This window comes from Arachis hypogaea, chromosome 19, assembly GCF_003086295.3.
Source record: "Arachis hypogaea cultivar Tifrunner chromosome 19, arahy.Tifrunner.gnm2.J5K5, whole genome shotgun sequence".
NCBI classification, from domain to species: Eukaryota; Viridiplantae; Streptophyta; class Magnoliopsida; order Fabales; family Fabaceae; genus Arachis; species Arachis hypogaea.
The window spans coordinates 100,515,987-100,539,959 of NC_092054.1; the positions used below are offsets into that span (position 1 = coordinate 100,515,987).

The following is a 23,973-nucleotide window of genomic DNA, read 5'->3' on the forward strand; positions in this document are numbered from 1 at the left end:
TCCTCAAAAAGCACATCTTCACTAGGTTTGGAGTGCCCAAAGGTCTTATTAGTGATGGTGGTAGTCACTTTTGCAACAAACAAATGGAGAAACTCCTTCACAAATATGGAGTAACTCACAAAGTAGCCACACCTTACCATCCTCAGACTAACGGCCAAGCTGAACTTGCAAATAGAGAATTAAAGAAGATCCTAGAGAAAACAGTGGGAATCACAAGAAAAGATTGGGCTAGAAAGCTAGAGGATGCATTGTGGGCGTATAGGACAGCTTTTAAAACTCCTATTGGCAAGTCACCCTTTCAGCTATTATATGGCAAATCCTGCCACCTCCCTGTAGAGCTTGCACACAGAGCTTTTTGGGCCACTAAACTCCTCAACCTTGATCCCCAAGCTGCAGGAGAAAAAAGGTTGTTACAACTAAATGAACTGGATGAATTCAGACTGGAAGCTTATGAAAATGCGAAGATATACAAGGAGAAAGCTAAGAAGTGGCATGACAAGAAGATCACAAAGAAGGAATTCAAGCCAGGACAACAAGTACTCCTGTATAATTCAAGGCTTAAAATCTTCCTTGGCAAACTGAAGTCTAAGTGGACTGGCCCATACTTGGTGACAAAGATTTTTCCCTATGGGAATATGGAACTGCTAGATGAGGCAACAAAGAATCAATTCACTGTAAATGGTCACAGAGCAAAGTTGTACTTGGGAGGACAATGGGTTAAGGAAAAAGAGGTTCAACACCTACAGCCCTCTTAAAAAGAATTGAAAGATGTCAAGCTAGTGACAATAAAAGAGCGCTTGTTGGGAGGCAACCCAACCGGAGGTACTTTTCTTTTCATAGTTAGTTCAATAAAAAGGTTAAATGAGTGGTATGTATTGCAAGGAGCTAAGTTTGGTGTTTCACACCAAAACATATTAAGGGAGAATAAAGGATTCTAAGTTTGGTGTTCCACCAAAATCTTACTTAAAAGCACATTCTCACTTTCTATATAAAGGGTTACTAGCTCCAAGCAATCTGACAAATCATTTAAGCATTGTCTGTTTCTAGTTTTCAGTTTTATTACCTTTAGCAAAGATTTAGGCTTACACATATGGTTATGCATAAGAAACATGGCAAGAGACTAAGTTTGGTGTTCACACACCAAAGTAAGTTCAAACGCCTACAAGAAAGTCTTGCACACTAACAAATCACATAAGGGCTTGAGAAACAAGCAACTTCCATTAACACTGCAGAAAATCAATCACTCTTCTGGGAGGATTACTCACCATTAGCTGAGATGAAAGAAGAAGAAGCCACCAAGAGGTTGTATTGTCACTTAACTCCATCAGTATTGAATTGCTCTAATTTGGAAGTGTGAATATGCCCATTTTAACAGAAACTGTTAGTGTAGTATGCATCAATTATGTTTTTGTTTTAGGCTGGTTTTTATGTTGGCTTGTGTGGTCATTTTCACTTGACAAGAAGCATATGTTGTCCCCTGCATCTTTTAATTCAATAAAAGAACAGTTTGAATGTGAAGTGAAATGATCTCTGTTAGTTAGAAGTGGAATAAAAGTAAGTGGTGGTATGTGTGTGATTGTATAACAGCTCACTTTTAGTGAATAAAGAGCTAGGATATCTCCTTCTAAGTAGAGAGTGGCCTACTGTCTATGAATCTCAATTGAATAGAATTCCTTGGTTAGAAAGAAAAACAAAAAGAAAGAAAGAACAAAGAGAGCCAAAAAGTGGCAAAACAAAAGAAAAACAAAAAGAAACAAAGCTGGACACCAATAGCTTGAACTCTGAAATATATGCCTGTGATGTTTTTGTACTAGGATCTGCTTGGATTAGTAAGCTCTTAGGAGTGCCTCAACACTTGATGACTTGGGTTAACTAACCCGGGATCATCAGCTGAAAATCCACTATCAAGAGCAACCTAACTACAAAGCATTTAGTAGCCCAAAGAGGTGCTGGGCATCAATGTTTTAAGAAGGAATGTGAGCCAAGTGTCTATGGTGAATAATGTGTCAAGTAGAAAGAAAAGAAAATGAACTTGCTACACATGACACTCAAATAAAGCTTGTGAATAAAGTAAAAGCCAAGGATAAAGGAATAATGAGAGGTCATAGCAGTATATCACTTGAAGCTTGAAGGAGACTTTCTAGGCCTAGGAGTCAATAAGAAGTGAGCATTTGCATATCCACATAAAACCCCATGAACTATCAATAACACTCTGCTAGCATGAACTTCCTCTTCCATTTCATTCTTTCTTCTTAATAATTCATTTCTTGCTTGGGGACAAGCAAGCTTTAAGTTTGGTGTTGTGATGACAAGTCATCCGAGCCTATTTTAGCTAGTCTTTTTCTTTTGTTTTCATTAGAATTATGCACTTTCTTGAGCTACAAGCAAGCTAATTGAGTAGATTTTCATGTTTCCCTTGATTGAACCAACCATATATGAATTCATGCCATTTCATGAGGTTTTATGCTATATTTGTTGCATATTATGAAAGATTGGATATCTCATGATTTTGAGCATAGCTTTGATGAGTTTGGTTGATTCTTGATAGGTGAAGAAAGCTTGGAAAAAGGTTGAAGCAAAGAGGAGTGGCTAGAAGTGAAGAAAGGGATAAGTGAAAGTGAACTTGGAGGCATGAAGTTAGCCCCAACGTTAGCCCCCTAACTTGGAGGCTAACGTTGGGCATGAAGTACTCCCTGGGCTCCCACGTTTGAGCCAACGTTAGCCCCCTAACTTGGAGGCTAACGTTGGCAAGAGAAACTTCATCCCTGGGCCACCAACGTTTGCGCCAACGTTAGCCCCCTAACTTGGAGGCTAACGTTGGCATATGAGTTATAAAGGGGGAGAAGGCCAACGTTTGCGCCAACGTTAGCCCCCTAACTTGGAGGCTAACGTTGACGCCACTAGCACCAAGCATTGCCAACGTTAGGGTCAAAGTTAGACCCCTAACGTTGGCACCAACGTTCAAACCAGGGAATTTAGCTTGCTGATATGAAAAGTTAGGGTCAAAGTTAGACCCCTAACTTTGACCCTAACGTTGAGACCAACTTTGGCTAACTTCATTTCCGGTTCAATTGGTTCACTTCGGTTCTTCTTCAATCTTCAAAGAGCAATCAACCAAGGCCTCTTTCAACCCAATTCCACCAAGAACAAAGGCCCAACTCAAGGCTTGAAGATCATTTTGGAAAGTGTATAAATAGGATAGAATTCAAGTTATTGGAGAGCTTTCCTTTTAGAATTTTCATAATAGTTTTTGGGAAGCTTTTGAACTTGAATTTCTTTGTTTCCTTTTACTTGCAATTCCATTTTACTTTTGTCTTGGATCTTGGATTGGAGAATTGAAAAAATTCTGTTTCAATCTCAATCTTGGATCTCTCTGTTTCCTTTACTGTTAATTGAATTAGCATTTCCGTTTCTGTTACTTGATCTTCATCTCTTTTCTTTGCAATTTACAATTTCCTTGCTATTGTTCTTGTTGGATCTAGGAAGGCATTGAGATCTAGACTTGGTTTTCTAGTCTCTGGGTCCTGAGATCTGAATTTCTCATTTCAATTCCCTGTTTATTGCTTTTTCTGTTCATTTACTTTACTGCTTCAAGATCCGGTTCAATCCCAATTCCCTTTCCCTCTTCTGTTTGATGCAATTTAATTTTTCCTCGTTTAATTTCTGCAAATCCACATCCCAATCCCCTTTACATTTCAAGCAATTTACATTCCTTGCACTTTAAGATTCCGCAATTTACATTTCTTGCATCTTAAGTTTCTGTCATTTAATTTCTTGTTCTTTAAGTTTCAGCAATTTATTTCTTGTTCTCTTTACTTCAATGCAATTTAATTCTGCAAGTCACAAAATCACTCAACCAACACTTGATCCGCTTGACTAAATCAACCACTAAACTAAAATTGCTCAATCCTTCAATCCCTGTGGGATCGACCTCACTCCCGTGAGTTTTTATTACTTGATACGACCCGGTACACTTGCCGGTTAGTTTTGTGATGTTTTGGAAGAGATTCGTTTCTCATCAAAATATCTCATCAAGCACCACTGGAATCCCCTCTCAACCATTACCCAATCCAAAGGGAGGCATTAATGCCATCACCCTGAGGTCCGGAACCACACTGCAGGAGAGGAATCAGGAGGAACCAAGCTCACCAGAATACGCCTCAGCTGAAGAGGTGGTAGAAATCGAAGATGTTAAAGAGGAAGAGGATATACAGAACACAACTGAAGAAGAAACAGCTCAACCATAGGAGGAAGCACCAAAAGGCGCAGGCACCACAGAAAACACTACTCCTATTCCATTTCCACAACTTGCAAGAAAGCCCAGGAAGCAGCTGGAACCCGATCCTAAAATGGTAGAGATATTCAAAAAGGTTGAGGTAACTGTTCCCCTTTTTGATGTTATTCAGCAGGTACCTAAATATGCAAAGTTTCTAAAAGACTTATGTATCCATAAAGACAAAATTCATGAATTAGAAACTATTCCTTTAGGTAGTTCTATATCTGCTTTAATGGGAGGATTACCTGAAAAATGTAGTGATCCAGGTCCTTGCATAGTTAGTTGTACTATTGGTGGTGTAGTAATTTATGATTGCATGTGTGATTTAGGAGCATGTGTCAGTATAATGCCTTTGTCTATATATGATGTTTTGAGGCTCTCTCCCCTAAAAAGGTCGGCAGCTCATTTTGTGTTAGCAGATAAAAGCATTATTACAGTGGCTGGAGTTGCTAAAGATGTTTTGGTGAACATTAAAGGGCTCACATTTCCCACTGATTTTTATATCTTGGATATGTTCCACAATGATTCAGATAAGCCATCATCAATCCTACTTGGAAGACCATTCCTGAAGACATCAAAATTCAAATTGGATGCTTTTTCAGGAACATAATCCTTTGAAATAGATGGCCGCATAGTAATCTTCAATCTGAATGGAGTCATTGACAACCCCCCAGAAGATCGTTCTATCTTCCATTGTGATGTCATAGACGAAAGTGTGGCTGAAGTTCAAAAGGAAGAGTTTGAAGAGAGGCACACTGGACAAGGTCTAAGTGTTGGGACCCTCTTAACTGACAATGGGGGTACTTCGCCATTTTCACAAGCCCCAGATAATCCAGAGCCCACCCATGATCAAAAGTTAGAATTGAAACCTCTCCCTCCACATCTCAAATATGCTTATCTTGAGGATGAGCAGAAGCTTCCGGTTATTATTGCAAGGGAACTGACTTCTCAACAAGAAGGGCAGTTACTTGATGTACTGAGGAAGCATAAGAAGGCAATTGGTGGAGTTTGGCAGACATAGTGGGAATCAACCCTCAAGTATGCGAGCACAGAATATTTTTAGAAGAGAGAGCAAGACCTGTCCATCAACCACAAAGAAGATTGAATCCCACCATCTTGGAAGTTGTCAAAAAGGAAGTGACCAGACTATTGGAAGCAGGTATCATATATCCCATTTCAGACAGTGAATGGGTAAGCCCAGTACAAGTGGTGCCCAAGAAATCTGGAGTCACTACAGTGAAGAGTGAGCATGGAAAGCTCATAGCAACTAGAATTCAGAATGCTTGGAGAGTCTGCATTGATTACAGGCGTCTCAACCAAGCTACCCGTAAGGATCACTACCCACTTCCATTCATTGATCAAATGCTGGATCGCCTGTCAGGTAAATCACATTATTGCTTTTTAGATGGTTACACAGGTTATTTCCAGATTCATATAGCCCCTGAGGATCAGGAAAAGACTACTTTTACATGTCCTTTTGGGACTTATGCTTATAAGAGAATGCCCTTTGGCTTGTGCAATGCACCAGCTACCTTCCAAAGGTGCATGATGAGTCTTTTCTCTGATCTTATTGAGGACTGTATGGAAGTTTTTATGGACGATTTTAGCGTTTATGATGATTCTTTTAACCTTTGCTTAGAGGGATTATCTAGAGTATTAGATAGATGTGTTAACACAAACCTTGTATTGAATTTCGAAAAATGCCACTTTATGGTAAAACAAGGGATTGTATTAGGACATGTGGTATCTAATAATGGCATTTCTATAGACCCAGCAAAGGTGAATGTTATTTCTAGTTTACCTTACCCCTCTTCTGTGAGGGAAGTCCGTTCGTTCCTTGGCCATGTTGGTTTCTACAGGAGATTTATTAAGGACTTTAGTAAGGTGGCACTTCCCTTATCCAGATTACTGCAGAAGGATATTGAGTTTGAGTTCAGTGAGGATTGTAAACAAGCGTTTGATAAGCTGAAGACTGCTCTAACTCGAGCCCCAATTGTGAGAGGACCAGACTGGAGCCAGACATTTGAAATCATGTGCGATGCTTCCAACCATGCAGTAGGAGCAGCGCTGGCTCAGCGTGAAGGTAAGGATCCTTTTGTTATTGCCTATGCGTCTAAGACTTTAGACACTGCCCAGTCCAATTATACTACTACTGAGAAAGAGCTTCTTGCTATTGTTTTTGCTCTGGATAAATTCCGAGCTTATTTACTTGGTACTAGAGTAGTAGTGTATTCGGATCATGCAGCTCTAAAGTATCTATTAGCTAAAAAGGAATCCAAACCAAGACTTATACGTTGGATACTGCTGTTACAAGAATTTGATTTAGAAATAAAGGATAGGAGTGGTAATCAGAATTTAGTAGCAGACCACTTGAGTCGCCTTGAACATATTAAGGATGATTCTACTCCCATAGATGATAATTTTCCTTTTGACAACCTGCAAGCAGTATCTGAGGTAGTCCCTTGGTATGCACCTGTCGCTAATTATTTAGTTAGCCGCACATTTCCTCCACATTTTTCTAAACATCAAAGAGACAAGCTGAAAAGCGAGTCTAAATATTATATATGGGATGACCCATATTTATGGAGATGTGGCGCTGACCAGATAATTAGACGTTGTGTGTCTCAATCAGAATTTCAGTCCATTTTAGAGGCCTGTCACTCATCTGAGAGTGGAGGACATTTTGGCCCTCAAAGAACAGCTAGAAAAATCTTAGACTGTGGATTCTGGTGGCCTACTCTTTTTAGAGACGCTGCTGAGTTTTGTAAATCTTGCCCCCCATGCCAGAAATTTGGTAATATATCCAGGAGGGATGAGATGCCTCAACAATATATGCTCTTCTGTGAAATTTTTGATGTTTGGGGCATCGACTTCATAGGTCCATTTCCAAATTCTAATGGATATTTTTATATATTGTTAGCTGTGGATTATGTTTCCAAATGGGTGGAAGCAATTCCTACCCGCACTGATGATGCTAACACTGTTGTTTCCTTTGTGAGAAACCATATTATATGTCGCTTTGGATCACCACGAGCGATCGTGAGCAATCAAGGCACCCATTTTTGTAACAGGAGACTAACAGGATTGATGAAGAAGCATGGGATAATCCATAAAGTTGCAACAGCTTACCATCCCCAAACTAATGGGCAAGCCGACGTGTCAAACCAAGAAATTAAGCGTATCTTGCAAAAGATAGTAAAGCCTCATAGAAAAGACTGGAGCACCAGGCTACAAGATGCACTGTGGGCATACAGAACAGCATACAAGACACCCATTAGGATGAGCCCCTTCCGCCTGGTTTACGGAAAAGCTTGTCATCTCCCAGTTGAAATAGAACACAGAGCCTTCTGGGCAGTTAAGGAGTGCAACATGGGAATTGAGAATGCTGGAGTTGAAAGAAAGTTGCAACTGCAGGAACTGGAGAACCTTCGCCTAGAAGCTTATGAGAATTCCAGAATTTACAAGGAAAAGATGAAAGTTGTGCATGATCAAAACATCAAGAAGAAAGAGTTTCAACCTGGAGATTTTGTCCTCCTTTACAAATCTCAACTAAGGCTCATGCCCGGTAAGTTGAGATCAAAATGGGAAGGTCCATACAGAGTAGAGAAGGCTGAACCATACGGAGTTTATCACCTAAGCCATCCTTCAAGTTCTAAACTTATTAAGGTTAATGGACAACGCCTGAAGCTATACCATGGTGAGAAGATGCAGAAAAATAAGGAGCTTGAGATCTTCCGCTTGGACGATCTCCACATCGCAGCAGATTGAGCTAGTGGAGCGTCCAACTTACGGACGTTAAAGCAAAAAAAAAAGGGTTTTTCACCACGCTACGCGATCGCATCAGCGACGCGTCCGCGTCGCAAGGGCGGTGGAGAAAAAAATAAATGAACAGAGAGTTACGCTGGAGCGTGGCTGGAGGCGTGCCAATGGCACAAATCGACCCACGCAACCGCGTCCCTGACGCGTTCGCGTCGCATAGGAATCATGGCCTCCCACGCGACCGCGTGCCCCACACGGCCGCGTGCCCTGAGTTTTTCACGTAAAAGGGTGCACAGTAACATTCTGTGCGAGTGTGCTGCTAGATTGGTGCTGGAAGCACAATCCTTGTCACGCGACCGCGTCGCCGACGCGGCCGCCTCACCCATTTATAACGCACACTCACGCGATCGCATGACCTACGCGATCGCGTCACCCAATTTTGGCAATTAAAATAAATTGAACAGAGAGTTGTGCTGGAGCGAGGCTGCACTCGCGCCAGCAGCGTAACATGGGTCACGCGACCGTGTGACCGACGCGATCGCGCCCCCCTTACCTGGAAGTGCACCCATGCGAACGCTTGCCCCACGCGGCCGCGTCGCATGCGCTGCATAGCTCAACCTAAAATTGCCACATACCTTATCTTCCCCCCCTCCCAATCCTAATTTTTCTTTTCCCTCCGTATTTCTTCCTTCCCCCTTCCCCTTTCTATCTCACCTTTCACTCTCTATCTCTCTCACCACCATTAACAAGGTTTTACCTTCTTCTCCCTTCTTCTCTTTTCTATCATTCTTATTATTTTATGTATATATATTATTATTTCCTTTTCTTTTCTTTTTCTTTTCAATTTTTTTATTTATTTTATTTTTCTTCTCCTTCTTTTCCTTTTTACATGGTGCTAGAAACTTTTTGGAGTCATCATCCCTCATTATATGCTTATGGATTATTGCAAATTGTTTGACATTTATTTTTTTTCTCCTATTTAAGGGATTGCTTGCATATTTATCTTCATATTTTCTATACCCTATTCACCATGCATGCTATGTGTTTGTGAAAAAGCTCATATGGCATTATGCACTTCTCTATGCTATACTATTCAATGATTGCTTTTCACAACTTTCCCTTACTATTATATTAATTGAATTTTATTGTCAATACAAACATTTTGGCTTGTTACAAAGTATTGCTTGGTCTATGCTACTCATGCCCTTTTCCGGCATGCCAATAAACGCCTTGCAGCCACTTGTCTTTGTATGCACCAGTTATTTTCCACTGTTGGCTTTTCATATGCACTTGAGAGCGTGTGTTAATGTCATCTACATTTTGCTGTGCATCATTCACCCTCTTTTCCGTTTCCTTCCTTGCTGTATATCTCTTTAAATTTAATTTTCTTTTTCTTCCCTTCTTTCAAGATGGCCACCAAGAAAGGAAAGGAGAAAGCAAATTCCAAACCACGAGCAAGAAGAGGAACTAAAAGAGCATTAGTGGCAGAGCCTTCTTCAACTGCAGTCAAGCCCTCAGCAAAACGAGTTAAGAGGATAATAAAGGTTGATGAAAAGGAGAAAGCCTTTCCAGCAAAGGACGCTGCGCGATTTTCCAATCGCTATTGTGAGCAGATGTTCCCTATCCTGGCAGAAAGGAACTATAACAATGAATACCTTCTTATCCTCCCGTCCAATATTGCCACATTTGTTGAGCCGCAAAGATGAGAGAGCGCCGTAACGAGCGCCAATTCAAACACCTCAAGGAGCTACTCAAGGGACACTTCAGAGACTCAGATACCCCGGATTCCACTTCCTTTACTAGCACAGGGAGTCATGACGGTCCCGATGATGGAGATACTGCTACCAGCCCACCCCTGTTCCTGACAGATGGCACCGAGGATGGTGCAAAGCCTTAAGTGTGGGGAGGTCGGTCAGTACCTGACCTCCGGAGGTAATTTCTCTTTGCTAGCACCAATAATTAGGATATTTTAGTTAAATTTTCTTTCCTTTATAGAATAGAATAAATTGCGTAGGTTAGGATAGTTGCATGCATGTTCTACTTGATTGAAAAGACAATAAATTTCTTTTAAAAATCTATCTTTGGAACAAAATTTCACTAATTTTTTCAAAAATTCTTTATGATAAATGTGCTTGAGTTGTATTTGGAACATGATATTTGAATTAAAGAACACACAACCTGTGAAAGATTTGAGCCTTTATGTATGGTTACATTATTTAACCATAATTATTTCATTCTTGTGTGTTTACTTCTCTATGATTGTAATCTATATTTTGTTTTATCTTATATGTCCAATATTTATTATATTCACATGCTTGCACATGATTGAGGCCATTATTTGTTATTAACTCACTTATCCCAAATAAGCCTACCTTTTACATCACCCTTGTTAGCCCCTTGAGCTTTTAATCCCCTCTTGTTCTATAACCACATTACTAGCCTTAAGCAGAAAAACAAATTAAAAATCCCAAGTGAATCTTTGGTTAGCTTAAGATAGAAATTGTGTATCAACTAAAGTGTGGGAACATTGGGTAATAAGGGAATGTATTTAATTTATTTGAATATTGAGAATTTGGGAACCTACTCATGAAAAGAAAAACCAAATTAGAAAATAATGAAGAATCTATGTGCATTGATACGTTATGTTTGCTTTTATGAATTAAAAAAAAATTTATATATATATAAAATAAATAAGGAGACAAAAAAAATTACCCCAATGTTAATGTTAATCAATGCACATGTGATAAATTAAAAAGAAAATTTTGGTACATGAGTATGGGAATCATACAAAAGTGGGAATTATGGGTATCTAGGTATCATTTTAAACTTGTATAATGTATGTATATATTGGGTGAGATCTTAGACTAATCAAAGATTCACTTTGTTATCTCACTTAGCCTTATATATACATACATCCTTACCTTTACCTTAGCCCCATTACAACCTTGAAAAGACCTCATCATGTTTACATTGGTATATTAACTGTTGTTGATTGGTTAGGAGAAGAACAAAAGTTAGAAAGCATGATTAGAGAAGGATAGAGTGATCACCCTATACACTAGAGATTAGAGCGTACATACATTATCAGTGAGGGTTAAATACTTGAATTTTCATGTTCCCTGCTTTCATGAGCTATCTTCTTGCACTTTTATCCATTTTATTGTATAATGATAGAATTAGTGGAATTTGATTTGAAATTGTTTTGAAGAGCTTACTTACTTTTGATCAAGTAGCCAAGAACCATATAATTGCATTTATATATATATATATATATATATATATAGGTTTGCATTGCATTTCTTGAGTTTCTACATGTTCATACTTATTTCCTTATCTCCTTCAATTAAGCATGAGGACATGCTAATGTTTAAGTGTGGAGAGGTTGATAAACCACTATTTTATGGTTTATATTGTCTTTAATTATGTGGTTTTATCATGATCCTTACCCACTTATTCATTAAATTAGCATGCATATTAGATTTCTTTCCGGAATTTATTACATGTTTGAAAACTGCTTCCTAGAGACTTTAATTATTTAATTTTAATTCTCCTTTATTCCATTCGATACTGTGATCTGTGTGTTAAGTGTTTCAGATTTTATAGGGCATGAATGAGTTGGAGATTGGGAAGGAAGCTAGCAAAAATGGAAGAAACACAAGAATTTGAGGAGATAACCAGCGAGAAGTGACGCAGTCGCATAGCTCACGCGACCGCGCGAAGGAGAGCAAATCGCAGCGACGCGGCCGCATGGCTCACGCGGCCGCGCGGATTGGAAAGCCTAAGTGACGCGGTAGCGTGGACGACACGAACGCGTGGCGAGGAAAAGTGCAAGTGACGCGTCCGCATGGATGACGCGATTGCGTGACATGTGCGATCTGCATAATCTGCAGAATTCACTAGGGGCGATTTTGGACCCTATTTCGACCCAGTTCTCGGCCCGGAACAACAGACTAGAGTCAGAGAATATGCAGAAACAAATAACACATTCATTGAGAGACAGTTTTAGATCTAGTTTTACTCTCTTAGGTTTCTCTCTCTAGGTTTTAGAATTTTTAATTTTCAATTGATCTTAGCATTGGAACATTGAGAAGAGTTATTTCATCATCAAGACTTCGTCATTCTAGTTCGTTTTCTTAACTTGGTTTCATTCTTCCATGTTCTTTGTTTTGTTCAATTTTGTTATTTGAATACTTTTATGATTAATTAATGCAAGGATTATTTCTTTTTAATTCAATTTCAATTTCAATAATCATGTCTTCTTTTAATTCCCTTTCATGTGCTATGGATTTATTATTTACAATGCGTGAGTAGTTTCTTTACTTGATGGGGAGTTGATTAAAAGGAACTCTTGAGTTGGAAGGATTGAAGGAAAAATTTATAATTGGGTTAAATGTTGGATTGCTATCCTGTCACCAACGCCAATCCCTTTGAACTAAGTGGGTTGCAACTTGTGAACAGATCTGGAATTCCAACTTGTTTGACTTTCCCTTACCTAGTAAAGGATAACCAAACAGAACAACCATTAATTATAAATTAATCTTACAATCACTCCATCAATAGTAGAAATTCCAACCAATCAACTCCCAGTCAAGGCTTTTACTCATATTAATTAAATTTCCTCAATTTAAATTCCAATTTACTTAACTCAACTTCTTTGAACATTTGATTAATAAGATAGCACACTTTTCTGCAACTCGTTGGGAGACGACCTGAGACTTAAAACTCCCAGTAATTTTTAATTCAAACTCTCTGTGACATACTTCTAAATTGATAGGCAGATTTTCGGTGAGTTAAGAACTATACTTGCAACGTAACCATTTTAATAATTTTTAATTCACCAGCTTCTGCGTCTCATCATCAGTCCTCTGTATTAGATATCTAAGAGATACTCATTCTATCTCATCTTCATATAGAACGGAAGTGGTTGTCAGGCACGTGTTCATAAGTGAGAATGGTGATGAGCGTCACATAATCATCACATTCATCATGTTCTTGGGTGCGAATGAATATCTTAGAATAGGAATAAGCTTGAATTGAATAGAAAAACAATAGTACTTAGCATTAATACTCGAGGAACAGCAGAGCTCCACACCTTAATATATGGTGTGTAGAAACTCTACCGTTGAAAATACATAGGAACAAGGTCTAGGCATGGCCGAGAGGCCAGCCTCCATGATCTCAGAACTAAACGTCCAAAGATCCCTGAATACAATAGTAAAAAGTCCTATTTATGCTAAACTAGTTACTAGGGTTACAGAGATAAGTAAATGATGCAGAAATCCACTTCTGGGGCCCACTTGGTGTGTGCTTAGGCTGAGCATTGAGCTTTACACGTGTAGAGGCTTCTCTTGGAGTTGAACGCCAGTTTGTAACCTGTTTCTGGCGTTTAACTCCACTTTGCAACCTGTTTCTGGCGTTTAACTCTAGAATAGGGCAGGAAACTGGCGTTGAACGCCAGTTTGCGTCATCTAAACTTGGGCAAAGTATGGACTATTATATATTTCTGGAAAGCCCTGGATGTCTACTTTCCAACGCAATTAAGAGTGTACCATTTGAAGCTCTATAGCTTCAGAAAATCCACTTTGAGTGCAGGGAGGTCAGAATCCAACAGCATCTGCAGTCCTTCTTCAACCTCTGAATCTGATTTTTGCTCAAGTCCCTCAATTTCAGCCAGAAAATACCTGAAATCATAGAAAAACACACAAACTCATAGTAAAGTCCAGAAATGTGAATTTTATTTAAAAACTAATAAAAATATACTAAAAACTAACTAAATCATACTAAAAACTATGTAAAAACAATGCCAAAAAGCGTATAAATTATCCGCTCATCAAAGAGACAGAGCTAGAATATGGTTGGACTCTCAACCTAAAGATAGTCTGAACTCTTGGGATAAGCTGGTCACGGCTTTCTTAGCCAAGTTCTTTCCTCCTCAAAAGCTTAGCAAGCTTATAGTGGATGTTCAAACCTTCAAACAGAAAGAAGGTGAATCCCTCTATGAAGCTTGGGAGAGATACAAGCAACTGACCAAAAAGTGTCCTTCTGACATGCTTTCAGAATGGACCATCCTGGATATATTCTATGATGGTCTGTCTGAATTATCAAAGATGTCATTGGACCATTCTACAGGTGGATCCATTCACCTAAGGAAAACGCCTGCAGAAGCTCAGGAACTCATTGACATGGTTGCAAATAACAAGTTTATGTACACTTCTAAAAGGAATCCTGTGAGTAATGGGACGCCTCAAAGGAAGGGAGTTCTTGAAATTGATACTCTGAATGCCATTTTGGCTCAGAATAAAATATTGACTCAGCAAGTCAATATGATTTCTCAGAGTCTGAATGGATTGCAAGCTGCATCTAATAGTATTAAAGAAGCATCTTCTGAAGAAGAAGCTTATGATCCTGAGAACCCTGCAATAGTAGAGGTGAATTACATGGGAGAACCCTATGAAAACACCTATAATCCCTCATGGAGAAATCATCCAAATTTCTCATGGAAGGATCAAAAAAAGCCTCAACAAGGCTTTAATAATGGTGGAAGAAACATGTTTAGCAATAGCAAGCCTTTTCCATCATCCTCTCAGCAACAGACAGAGAATTCTGAGCAAAATCCATCTAGCTTAGCAAATATAGTCTTTGATCTATCTAAGGCCACTCTAAGCTTCATGAATGAAACAAGGTCCTCCATTAGAAATTTGGAGGCACAAGTGGGCCAGCTGAGTAAAAGAGTCACTGAAACCCCTCCTAATACTCTCCCAAGCAATACAGAAGAGAATAAAAAAAGAGAGTACAAGGCCATAACCTTACTTGGTGTGGCCGAACCCAGAAAGGAGGAGGAGGACGTGAATCCTAGTGAGGAAGACCTCCTGGGACGTTCACTGACCAATAAGGAGTTTCCCTTTGAGGAATCCAAGGAATCTGAGGCTCATCTAGAGACCTTAGAGACTCCATTGAACCTCCTTTTACCATTCATGAGCTCTGATGACTATTCTTCCTCTGAAGAGGATGAAGACACCATTGAAGAGCAGGTTGCTAAATATCTAGGAGCCATCATGAAGTTGAATGCCAGTTTATTTGGTAATGATACTTGGGAGGATGAACCCCCCTTGTTCACCAATGAACTAAGTGCATTGATAAGGCAGACATTGCCTCAGAAGAAACCGGATCCTGGAAAGTTCTTCATACCTTGTACCATAGGCACCATGACCTTTGACAAGGCTCTGTGTGACCTTGGGTCAGGGATAAACCTCATGCCACTCTCTGTAATAGAGAAACTGGGAATCTATGAGGTACAAACTACAAGAATCTCACTAGAGATGGCAGATAAATCAATGAAACAGGCTTATAGATTAGTAGAGGACTTGTTAGTAAAGGTTGAAGGCCTTAACATCCCTGCTGATTTCATAATCCTAGACACTGGGAAGGATGGGGATGAATCCATCATCCTTGGAAGACCCTTCCTAGCCATAGCAAAAGCTGTGATTGATGTGGACAGAGGAGAGTTGGTCCTTCAACTAAATAAGGACTACCTTGTATTTAAGACTCAAGGTTCTCCTTCTGTAACCATGGAGAGGAAGCATGAAAAGCTTCTCTCACTGCAGAGTCAACCAAAGCCCCCACAGTCAAACTCTAAGTTTGGTGTTGGGAGACCACAACCAAACTTTAAGTTTGGTGTTGAACCCCCACATTCAAACTCTAAGTTTGGTGTTGGGAGGTCCCAACAATGCTTTGAACATCTGTGAGGCTCCATGAGAGTTCACTGTCAAGCTATTGACATTAAAGAAGTGCTTGTTGTGAGGCAACCCAATGTTATTTAATTATATCTATTTATTTTCCATTGCTATTTTATGTTTTCTTTAGGTTGATGATCATGTGAAGTCACAAAAACAACTGAAAAATCAAAAACAGAATGAAAAAACAGCATTAAAAACAGCTCACCCTGGAGGAAGAGCTTACTAGCATTTAAACGCCAGTAAGAAGCATCAAACTGGCGTTTAACACCAGAAAAGAAGCATCAAGCTGGCGTTAAACGACAGAAACAAGAACCAGACTGACGTTTAACGCCAGAACAGAGCATGGAATTGGCGTTAAATGCCAGGAACAAGCAGCAAGCTGGTGTTTAACGCTAGGCATGCATTCTAAGGGTGTTTGCACGCCTAAATGGAGCAGGGATGTTAAGTCCTTGACCCCTCTGGATCTGTGGACCCCACAGAATCCCCACCTATCCCACTGATGAGACGCAGAAGCTGGTGAATTAAAAATCATTAAAATGGTTACGTTGCAAGTATAGTTCTTAACTCACCGAAAATCTGCCTATCAATTTAGAAGTATGTCACAGAGAGTTTGAATTAAAAATTACTGGGAGTTTTAAGTCCCATGTCGTCTCCCAACGAGTTGCAGAAAAGTGTGCTATCTTGTTAATCAGATGTTCAAAGAAGTTGAGTTAAGTAAATTGGAATTTAAATTGAGGAAATTTAATTAATATGAGTAAAAGCCTTGACTGGGAGTTAATTGGTTGGAATTTCTACTATTGATGGAGTGATTGTAAGATTAATTTATAATTAATCGTTGTTCTGTTTGGTGATCCTTTACTAGGTAAGGGAAAGTCAAACAAGTTGGAATGCCAGATCTGTTCACAAGTTGCAACCCACTTAGTTCAAAGGGATTGGCGTCGGTGACAGGATAGCGATCCAACATTTAACCCAATTACAAATTTTTCTTTCAATCCTTCCGACTCAAGAGTTCCTTTTAATCAACTCCCCGTCAAGTAAAGAAACTACTCACGCATTGTAAATAATAAATCCATAGCACATGAAAGGGAATTAAAAGAAGACATGATCATTGGAATTGAAATTGAATTAAAAAGAAATAATCCTTGCATTAATTAATCATAAAAGTATTCAAATAACAAAATTGAACAAAACAAAGAACATGGAAGAATGAAACCAAGTTAAGAAAACGAACTAGAATGACGAAGTCTTGATGATGAAATAACTCTTCTCAATGTTACAATGCTAAGATCAATTGAAAATTAAAAATTCTAAAACCTAGAGAGAGAAACCTAAGAGAGTAAAACTAGATCTAAAACTGTCTCTGAATGAATGTGTTGTTTGTTTCTGCATATTCTCTGACTCTAGTCTGCTGTTTCGGGCCGAGAACTGGGTCGAAATAGGGTCCAAAATCGCCCCCAGCGAATTCTGCAGATTATGCAGATCGCACATGTCACGCGATCGCGTCATCCATGCTGACGCATCACTTGCGCTTTTCCTCGCCACGCGTTCGCGTCGTCCATGCTACCGCGTCGCTTGGGCTTTCCAATCCGCGCGGACGCGTGAGCCATGCGGCCGCGTCGCTGCGATTTGCTCTCCTTCGCGCGGTCGCGTGAGCCATGCGACCGCATCACTTCTCGCTGGTTATCTCCTCAAATTCTTGTGTTTCTTCCATTTTTGCTAGCTTCCTTCCCAATCTCCAACTCATTCATGCCCTATAAAATCTGAAACACTTAACACACAGATCACGGCATCGAATGGAATAAAGGAGAATTAAAATTAAATAATTAAAGTCTCTAGGAAGCAGTTTTCAAACATGTAATAAATTCCGGAAAGAAATCTAATATTCATGCTAATTTAGTGAATAAGTGGGTAAGGATCATGATAAACCACATAATTAAACATAATATAAACCATAAAATAGTGGTTTATCACCCACCTCTTCTTCTCTCCTCTTCACACCTTTTCATACCTCTCTTCCCCAAATACCCTTCACCAATCAACCCCATACCTTTTCCCTAAATACCCTTAACTACTCACATCCATCCACTCTTCCCCATAAACCCCACCTACCTCCAAAATTCAAATTCTTTTCCCTCCCAAACCCAACCCTAATGGCCGAAACCTACCCTCCACCCCACCCCTATATAAACCCCTCAACACTACTCCATTTTCACACATTACAACCACCACTTCTCCCCCTTGGCCGAATACACTCTCTCCCTCCATCTCCTCCATTTTCTTCTTCTTCTACTACTTTCTTTCTTCTTTTGCTCGAGGACGAGCAAACCTTTTAAGTTTGGTGTGGTAAAAGTATTGCTTTTTATTTTTCCATAACCATCAATGGCACCTAAGGCCAGAGAAACCTCAAGAAAGAGGAAAGGGAAGGCAATTGCTTCCACCTCTGAGTCATGGGAGATGGAGAGATTCATCTCAAAGGTCCATCAAAACCACTTCTATGAAGTTGTGACCAAGAAGAAAGTGATCCCTGAGGTCCCTTTTAAGCTCAAAAAGAGCGAGTATTCAGAGATCCGACAAGAGGTTAGAAGAAGAGGATGGGAAGTTTTCTCTATTCCTATTCAACAAGTCAGAATCTTAATGGTTCAAGAGTTATATGCAAACGCATAGATCACTAGGAACCATGATCAAAGTATGAACCCAAACCCAAAGAACTGGCTTACAATGGTTCGGGGGAAATACTTAGATTTCAGTCCGGAAAATATAAGGTTGGCGTTCAACTTGCCAATAATGCAAGAAAACGCATGCCCTTACACTAGAAGGGTCAACTTTGATCAAAGGTTGGACCAAGCCCTCATGGACATATGTGTGGAAGGAGCTCAATGGAAAGTTGACTCAAGAGGCAAGTCGGTTCAATTGAGAAGACCAGACCTTAAGCCTGTAGCTAGAGGATGGTTGGAGTTCATCCAACGCTCAATTATTCCTACTAGCAACCGGTCTGAAGTTACTGTAGACCAGGCCATCATGATCCATAGTATCATGATTGGGGAGGAAGTGGAAGTTCATGAGATTATACCTCAAGAACTCTACAAGGTGGCTGACAAGTCCTCCACTTTGGCAAGGTTAGCCTTTCCTCACCTCATTTGCCACCTCTGTAATTCGGCTGGAATTGACATAGACGAAGATATCCTCATTGATGAGGACAAGCCCATCACTAAGAAAAAGATGGAGCAAAAAAGAGATCATGGACCTCAACAAGAGCATGAGGAAATTCCTCACCATGAAATCCCTGAGATGCCTCAAGGGATGCACTTCCCTCCATAAAACTATTAGGAGCAAATCAACACCTCCCTAGGAGAATTAAGTTCAAGCATGGGACAACTAAGGATGGAACACCAAGAGCACTCTATCATTCTCCATGAGATTAGAGAAGATCAAAGAGCTATGAGGGAGGAGCAACAAAGACAAGGAAGAGACATAGAGGAGCTCAAGAGCACCATTGGTTCTTCAAGAAGAGGAAGACGCCACCCTCACTAAGGTGGACCCATTCCTTAATCTCCTTGTTCTTATTTTCCTGTTTTTTGGTTCTTGAGCCTTATGTTTTATTTATGTTTATGTCTTTACTATATGATCATTAGTGTTTAAGTGTCTATGTCTTAAAGCTATGAATGTCCTATGAATCCATCACCTCTCTTAAATGAAAAATGCTTTTAATCACAAAAGAACAAGAAGTACATGATTTCGAATTCATCCTTGAAACTAGTTTAATTATTTTGATGTGTTGACAATACTTTTTGTTTTCTGAATGAATGCTTGAACAGTGCATATGTCTTTTGAATTTGTTGTTTATGAATGTTAAAATTGTTGGCTCTTGAAAGAATGATGAAAAAGGAGAAATGTTATTTGATGATCTAAAAAATCATAAAAATGATTCTTGAAGCAAGAAAAAGCAGTGAATAAAGAAAAGCTTGCAAAAAAAAGGGAAAGAAAAAAAAAAGAAGCAAGCAGAAAAAGTCAATAGCCCTTAAAACCAAAAGGCAAGGGTAATAAAAAGGATACAAGGCTTTGAGCATCAGTGGATAGGAGGGCCCAAAGGAATAAAATCCTGGCCTAAGTGGCTAAACCAAGTTGTCCCTAACCATGTGCTTGTGGCGTGAAGGTGTCAAGTGAAAAGCTTGAGACTGAGCGGTTAAAGTCAAAGTCCAAAGCAAAAACAGAGTGTGCTTAAGAACCCTGGACACCTCTAATTGGGGACTTTAGCAAAGCTGAGTCACAATCTGAAAAGGTTCACCCAATTATGTGTCTGTGGCATTTATGTATCTAGTGGTAATACTCGAAAACAAAGTGCTTAGGGCCACGGCCAAGACTCATAAAGTAGCTGTGTTCAAGAATCAACATACTAAACTAGGAGAATCAATAACACTATCTGAATTCTGAGTTCCCATAGATGCCAATCATTCTAAACTTCAAAGGATAAAGTGAGATGCCAAAACTGTTCAGAGGCAAAAAGCTACTAGTCCCGCTCATCTAATTGGAGCTAAGTTTCATTGATATTTGGAATTTATAGTATATTCTCTTCTTTTTATCCTATTTGATTTTCAGTTGCTTGGGGACAAGCAACAATTTAAGTTTGGTGTTGTGATGAGCGGATAATTTATACGCTTTTTGGCATTGTTTTTACATAGTTTTTAGTATATTTTTATTAGTTTTTATTTAAAAATCACATTTCTAGATTTTACTATGAGTTTGTGTGTTTTTCTATGATTTCAGGTATTTTTTTGCTGAAATTGAGGGACCTAAGCAAAATCTGATTCAGAGGCTGAAGAAGGACTACAGATGCTGTTGGATTCTGACCTCCCTGCACTCAAAGTAGATTTTCTGGAGCTATAGAAACCCAAATATTGTGCTCTCAATTGCGTTGAAAAGTAGCCATCCAGGGCTTTCCAGCAATATATAATAGTCCATACTTTGCCCAAGTTTAGACAACGAAAACTGGCGTTTAACGCCAGCTTTCTACCCTATTCTGGCGTTAAACGCCAGAAACAAGTTGCAAAGCAGAGTTAAACGCCAGAAACAAATTACAAACTGGCCTTCAACTCCAAGGAAGACCTCTATATGTGAAAGCTTCAACGCTCAGCCCAAGCACACATCAAGTGGGCCCGGAACTGGATTTCTGCATCATTTACTCATTTCTGTAAACCCTAGTAACTAGTTTAGTATAAATAGGACTTTTTACTATTGTATTTACATCTCTGGTTAGTCTTTGACTAATTTTATGTTCTGAGATCACGTTTAGGGGGCTGGCCATTCGGCCATGTGATGAGCGGATAATTTATACACTTTTTGGCATTGTTTTTAGTATGTTTTTAGTAGGATCTAGTTACTTTTAGGGATGTTTTCATTAGTTTTTATGTTAAATTCACATTTCTGGACTTTACTATGAGTTTGTGTGTTTTTCTGTGATTTTAGGTATTTTCTGGCTGAAATTGAGGGACTTGAGCAAAAATCAGATTCAGAGGTTGAAGAAGGACTGCTGATGCTGTTGGATTCTGACCTCCCTGCACTCAAAGTAGATTTTCTGGAGCTACAGAACTCGAAATGGTGCGCTTCCAATTGCGTTGGAAAGTAGACATCCAGGGCTTTCCAGAAATGTATAATAGTCCATACTTTGCCCAAGTTTTGACGACGCAAACTGGCGTTCAACGCCAGCTCTCTGCCCAATTCTGGCGTCCAGCGCCAGAAACAAGCTGCAAAGTGGAGTTCAACACCCAAACTGGCACAAAAGCTGGTGTTCAACTCCAAGAATGACCTCTCCACGTGTAGACTTCAAGTTCAGCCCAAGAACACACCAAGTGGGCCCCAGAAGTGGATTTATGCATCAATTACTTACTTCTGTAAACCCTAGTGACTAGTTTATTATAAATAGAACTTTTTATCATTGTATTCGCAGTCTTGGTTACCTCGGTTCCCCTCTGGGGCCGAGACCAATGAACTCCATTATCACTTATGTATTTTCAACGGTAGAGTTTCTGCACTCCATAGATTAAGGTGTGGAGCTCTGCTGTTCCTCAAGGATTAATGCAAAGTACTACTGTTTTCTATTCAATTCAACTTATTCCGCTTCTAAGATATTCATTCGCACTTCAACCTGAATGTGATGAACGTGACAATCATCATCATTCCCTATGAACGCGTGCCTGACAACCACTTCCGTTCTACATTAGACTGAATGAGTATCTCTTAGATTACTAATACAGGGGACCGAGTCCGAGATATTGGGATCTTCATGGTATAAGCTAGATTGATGGTGGCATTCATGAGAATCCGGAAAATCTAAACCTTGTATGTGGTATTCCGAGTAGGATTCTGGGATTGAATGACTGTGACGAGCTTCAAACTCACGAGTGCTGGGCGTAGTGACAGACGCAAAAGGATAGTAAATCCTATTCCAGTATGATCGAGAACCTCTAGATGATTAGCCATGCAGTGACAGTGCATCGGACCATTTTCACAAGGAGGAATAGGATGCAACCAACGACAAAGGTGATGCCTCCAGACGATTAGCCGTGCTGTGACAGAGCATTTGGATCATTTTCCCGAGAGAGATCGAAAGTAGCCATTGGCACCGGTGACATCCTTACATAAAGCCAGCCATAGAAAGGAGTAAGATTGATTGGATAAGGATAGCAGGAAAGTAGAGGTTCAGAGGAACGAAAGCATCTCTACACACTTATCTGAAATTCTAACCAATGAATTACATAAGTATTTCTATCCTTATTTTAGTATTATTTTCGAAAACCCCATTACTATTTTATATCTGCCTGACTGAGATTTACAAGGTGACCATAGCTTGCTTCATACCAACAATCTCCGTGGGATTCGACCCTTACTCACGTAAGGTATTACTTGGACGACCCAGTGCACTTGCTGGTTAGTTGTGCGAAGTTGTGAACCATGGTATTGGCATCATGTTTTTGGCGCCATTACCAGGGAAAGAAAGAGCAATGAATTTTACATAATCAAAGTGTAATCACAATTTCTGTGCACCACCATGCCTAGACCTTGTTCTTATGTATTTTCAACGGTAGAGTTTCTTCACACCATAGATTAAGGTGTGGAGCTCTGCTGTTCCTCATGAATTAATGCAAAGTACTATTGTTTTTCTATTCAACTCAAGCCTATTTCTTCTCTAAGATATTCATTCGCACACAAGAACATGATGAATGTGATGATTATGTGACGCTCATCACCATTCTCAGTTATGAACGCGTGCCTGACAAACACTCCCGTTCTACATGAAAGCAAGCTTGAATGCATATCTCTTAGCCTCCTGATCTACGATCAGAGTCTTCGTGGTATAGGCTAGAATTATTGGCGGCCATTCTTGAGAGACGCAAAAGGATTACTGAATCCTATTCTAGCATGATCGAGAACCGACAGATGATTAGCCGTGCGGTGACAGCGCATTTGGACCATTTTCACTGAGAGGGCGGGATGTAGCCATTGATAATGGTGATGTCTAATATACAGCTTGCCATGGAAAGGAGTATGAATGATTGGATGAAATCAGTAGGAAAGCAGAGGTTCAGAAGGAATAAAAGCATCTCCATACGCTTATCTGAAATTCTCACCAATGAATCACATAAGTATTTCTATCCTATTTTATATTTTAATTATATTTTAATTATCAAATCTCCATAACCAATTGAATCCGCCTGACTGAGATTTACAAGGTGACCATAGCTTGCTTCAAACTGACAATCTCCGTGGGATCGACCCTTACTCACGTAAGGTTTATTACTTGGACGACCCAGTGCACTTGCTGGTTAGTTGTGCGAAGTTGTGACAAAGAACTAAGATTATGAACGTGCGTATTAAGTTTTTGGTGCTGTTACCAAGGAATGAACAATCACGATTTCGTGCACTAGTAGCTCGGAATGAGATCCAAGAAGCCTTCTTCTTGGCCACCTCAGGTTTGGTCAGCACAAACAGGTAAAGAAAAAGGGACAAGGTAGGTCGGACACCCAGCTCTTGGCACAATAACTGGAAAATTTTCATAAAAGCCTAAGAGTTTAGATGAAGCTGTGAGGGGGCTACATTACAGTTCCACAAAACCTCAGTCTCAAACGCAGTAAAAGGAAGGGTAATCCCTAGTTGGCTAAAGAAAAAGTCATAGGCGTAGAAGAAAGGACATTTTGCCCGAGCTAA

The 23,973-nt window shown here is 39.7% G+C and overlaps 1 non-coding gene across 1 annotated transcript; it reads right to left on the reverse strand.

Annotated features, from left to right (window-relative positions):
• Window positions 1-13,980: 13,980 nt before the first annotated feature.
• LOC112781098 (small nucleolar RNA R71) lies at window positions 13,981-14,088 on the reverse strand. Its single transcript, XR_003191894.1, has one exon. It is a non-coding gene; the product is annotated as a small nucleolar RNA R71 (small nucleolar RNA).
• Window positions 14,089-23,973: the final 9,885 nt, after the last annotated feature.